Raw genomic sequence first — 5,142 nt, 5'->3', positions numbered from 1 at the left:
ATTTAATTAAAGTGAAAATGTGTGCAAAACACTTTCACACAGAACTCTACACCTGAGATCTGCCTTACCTTCCTTTTAATTTACACTTGCATAATCCCTGTGAGTTTAGAGATTTGCTTGATTCTTATCTGGAATTGATAATAGAGAGATTAAAAATATTGACTTCCAATACTAAGAGATGCCATAATGTGTGTGTAATGGAGGCCAGCAGTTGCATGTGCAAACAGCCTGTAATTCAGCTTCAGTTCCCTGTGTGCATTTTGTATTTGATATTCATGCTGTGCTGGTTTGATCTCCCAATCACTGTGTATCAGTGTTGTTAATAATAAAATATATATTGTGATTGTATTTGCCATCATTGTAAATTATGCATTGAATTATGCATTATGTTTGAACACAATAAAGCCAGCCACATCAAAAGAAAAGTGACTGTGCTTAGGAAGATTTCAAATACACACAAACACACAATCCCATCACGTGAAAAGGCCAGTGTGACTTTGTAATACTGTCGTATTATATTTGTAATTTCTAGAAATACAAATAAAAAATAAAAAAGGTACCAACCCCTGTAGAGTCTGTTATTCATAGAAACTCCCAGGTGAAGTGAAAGATAAAGAAAAACCAGATGAGAGCAGCTGACCGTCAGTGATTTTGTTACTTCTTTTTGTAATGTATCTTTACTGAAGTATAACATAAGAAATAACTAATAACATTTTGGGATCTTTTAAATGTAGAATACATGCAGGAAATGCAGGTGGTTGTTAAGGTGCAAGAATAAAGACATTTATAATGTCACAAAAGATTTCTAGATTTAATACTTGCTGTTTTTTTAACATTCTATTTATGAAAAAGAAATCTTAAACTTTTAAAAAGTGTATGTGATTTTTTATAGTACCTAATAGTAACACAACAGTAATAACATAGCTTTACTCAACAAGCCACATCTGATGATTTGAGGCATCATTTACATCCATAACACAGGGCATGTTACATTACTAATTTTAATACGTACGGTTAGGGACTGAAATATTTGAGCAATAGTAACAGTGCTGCCTTCCTTAGCAAGCGCTACTAATGATGTCAAGTGTATCAGGTTGTGTTTATTGACCTGGAAACAGTTTAAAGACTTAAATCAGTACGTCTGGGTCCAGGTGCTTCAGAACGATCAGGGCCGACCAGGGACCCTGGGAAATAAACAGCCGCCCTTCGTGCTCTTTTATCATCATTTCCATTACATCAAGCAGCTCATTATCGGCAGTGTTTTTATTAAGTCTGCGGTTAATGTTGAGTGTCCGCTAAGTGAAAAGGCTCAGTGATTAATGCAGTAAAGCACTGTTCTCAGATCTGCAGACTAAAGCAGGCTCATACACAAAAGTTCAGTACACAGGGACACAGAGGGGTGAATCCATCCTCGCTAGTAAAGAATTTCTCTACTGACTCCCCAGTGTGTCACTGCTGAGGAGGACTCCAGTCTGACTAATGACTGTCTCTAACGTCCTATACTGGGACCCGTTACACTCACACACTCACACTCTCAAAGCATCACTGCGGACACATATCCTCACGCACACGTGTTAACTCCTACTCTGTGACTAATGATGGTGTCTTATGGCCCATACAAGGGTCAGAAAAAAGTTAATTTATTACTGTGATGGCAAATTTTTAGCAGCCATCATTCCAGTCCTTCAAAAATTATTCTAATATGCTAATTTGGTGCAAAAAATTCTTTGATGAATACAAAAGTTCAAAAGAACCGAACTTATTTGAAATAGAAATCTTTTCTAACAATATAAGTGTTTTTACTGTCACTTTTGCTCAATTTATAGCATGATAAAAGTTTTGAACAGCTTTGTAATTGTCTAGGTACTTGCTTTTCTATCATCTACCTCAAATTAAAAAGATTTTGGGTTTTCTATTAAGAATCACCTGTAATATATATCTATCTGACAAACTTGCATGTGCTCTCTTTTATTTTTAACTCCTTGAATGTCATGTTTTTCATGGCAAACTAAAATGAAAAATACTTTTATCATAAAGTGTGTTGTGTGAAAATATCACACACCAGTTCTAGAGTCAGTCCTTCTAGCCATTGTTGTCCAGCGGCAAAAACTTGTATTTTCTTGATTGGTTAGAACTAATGGATTGTAAGTCTAGTAGAGTTGAGCAGCATGTGTACAACTTAATCTCATTTAATTATATTTTGAGTCCCATCAAACTTGGGGTATTGAATGAACATGCAGTGACATCTAGTGACACCAACAGCAATATATCCTGATGTCTCTAAAAGTAGATACATAGCAGGTTGAGAAACGGACACGGTGTCAGGAGTATGTAGTAAGACTAAGTCTTTTACAAGACTAATTAAAACCATGTAAACATTAAAAATCACTATATTCCCCCCAGGTCACAGTTCACATGCGATAAAGCCAGAAACTAAACTGTGTCTGGTAACTGCGCTGATTCAAACCTACCAGCCTTGTTAACAATGCACTCATTGTTCATTTGCATATTCACAATCATAGCCATCGGTGAGGTCATTAACATCTTCTGATGTCAAACTATAATAGTGGTTTGGTACACGTTGTCAGCAACAACACTGTTTACTCAATCCATCGCTTTAGGGCATTTTCCCCCTCATTCTGAACGGCTGCAATTCGTATGTAACTAATATGCTATGGGTCATGACTGCAAATGTGGAGTAATGAGCTGCCAACCCCTGTAGACTATGTTATCCATAAACACTCAAAAGCGAAAACATGTTAGTTTAAAGGCAGTGCAGCTGAGGGCAGCGGATATAGTGAGCGGGCATGAGAAATTGCGGTTTTCTAGGGAATGAGAATTACAGTAAGGTCGTGGAAGTCGTAATGTGCCCAGAGCTCAAATAAACTACTAACCCATTTAAATCTGAACGCTTGATGTATTACAACAAAGTAACCAGGCTAGTCCAAACAACCAGCAATCTTTTAGTGCAGAGGTTGAGGTATTAACATCTAAAACTATAATTCATGCATTATTTAACATTTATAATCAATTCAATATGCTCCACTTGTCAATGACATGCTGTTCTGCTGCTGAAATGTGCACAGGTGAATACCAGTGTTGAATTTTCCCATGCCTACTTCCAAACTCAACGCATTCCTGTCGCGTCCCAAAAAAATTATATATATGTAAGGGATTAATTGCAAAATAAACCCCGACAGGGTGACCAGGATTTAAATCACCCCTGAATGGGTTTATTTTGCTATAACAACCGGCTGTGTAAAAGTTAGCACACGTACATCACGGAGACGTCTATTTGACATCTGCATTTACATCTGCAAGATGTTTTTTTTTTAAGAGTGTTTGCTCATCTGCAATACGTCTATTGGTCAAATAGTTTTTCAAATACATTTAAGTATATTTATTTTTCACTAGGGGAATTACAATAATATTGTTCCTCTGGGTCTTTTTCATTGTAGTTGTTTAAGAGTGTTTGCTCATCTGCAATACGTCTATTGGATGTTTCTGATCAGATGTCAAATAGTTTTTCAAATACATTTAAGTATATTTATTTTTCACTAGGGGAATTACAATAATATTGTTCCTCTGGGTCTTTTTCATTGTAGTTGTGGTGTGGACCTCCCTATTCTCATAAAATTAGAACGATTATTAAAACTTAAGTTATCGCTTTAGTCTTTGTCTCTAAATCATCTATAGAGCGCCGTTCCAGTTGTTATTTTCAAGTTGGAGGTGGGAAAATTCTATGTCACTGACGTGAGTGTAGCCTATATTAGCCATCATTTATCGTAAAGAAGAGCTGAGGTGGATAGGTCTATGAATCCTAAGCCTTGACCTCTGACCCCTCTCTATTTAATCGGATGTGTCAAAGCGTCACAGGCAAGCGAAACACATTTATACTTGGGCTTGGAGTTGAAAGGGACAGTGTAAATAATCTGCTCCAAACAATCTGAGGGCATCTGTCACATTAATCTGAACGGGAATCGGGTGAGACGGATCCTCCTGTGGATGGAGGATGTTTTATTCTTTTTGTTCTTGTGTTGGAGAGCGGCCTTGAATTATTATGAGATATGAGCACAGACACACAAATACATGCTTAAAAGTATGCACACACACATACACTCCGCATCTGAAATAAAATAGGGTATGTGAATACGATTGTTTGTGTGGGTCTGGTTTTGACTACATTATGGGGGCCAAATGTCACCACAAGGATAGTAAAACCTACATTATGCTAATTAATGTATTAATGAATATGTAAATATGTTAAATGGTTTCTGCTAACGGTTGTAAATGGTGTGTGTGTGCTCAATAAAGACAAAGGTGTTGTCTGTAACTAATATTATTCAGGTAACTCACAACATGACAGTGGTAGAGAGCGTGGGAGAGATTGATTTGATGCCCCGGGCGGTGTCCTCCTTTCATTTGTTGGTTTCAGGGTTCAGATGATTCAAGAGCAGGCCAGCGGCATGAGGTAATTGAACAAGCTGAACTCTCACACCTCTCTAAGTGATTATCTTTAAAGCTTTACAATTCTAATTCGGCCCAGGTTTTAGGTTTGAGCATTGATATGGTAATAATAATATGACATGACATGAAAAAACCTGATTATATTCACGAGCATCCATTCAGACTAGTTTAATTAATAGATTATTCATTAGGGAAGATGTTGTAACACTCCAGTGATAACGGCCTCATTAAAGCACGCGTCATTTATTTAATCTCTACTGCCACCTAGTGTCTCAAATATGACTTACATGAATAGTATGTTTTCGTCCTGAAACAAATATTTTTTTTTTTGACCGTGCATGGTATTTGTTACCATATCAGTGAACTTGCCAAACTTCTACTGCTGATTATCTGAAAGACATGGGGTTTCAACCTCTGCGGACTCAGAATGACTATACTAATATAAAAAGCTAGATTTTCTCCTCATAATAACTTTCTGTAAAACAGTATTACAGTATAGGCTATATAATTTCTCATCACATCATGAGTTAATGTTTATTCAATAATTTATGGTTACAGTTTACAATAAACAATAGTTATTTGTCATTATGTGCCATAAACTAGCAAGGAACAACGGTTTTTACAGTATTTATTAAATATAATTTACATTTTTATGTCATTTTAATTTTTAAGTAT

The sequence above is a fragment of the Sinocyclocheilus grahami genome, unplaced genomic scaffold (genome assembly GCF_001515645.1).
Source record: "Sinocyclocheilus grahami isolate Dianchi unplaced genomic scaffold, SAMN03320097.WGS_v1.1 scaffold54.1, whole genome shotgun sequence".
Lineage (NCBI taxonomy): Eukaryota > Metazoa > Chordata > Actinopteri > Cypriniformes > Cyprinidae > Sinocyclocheilus > Sinocyclocheilus grahami.
This window is presented reverse-complemented; position numbering follows the sequence as displayed.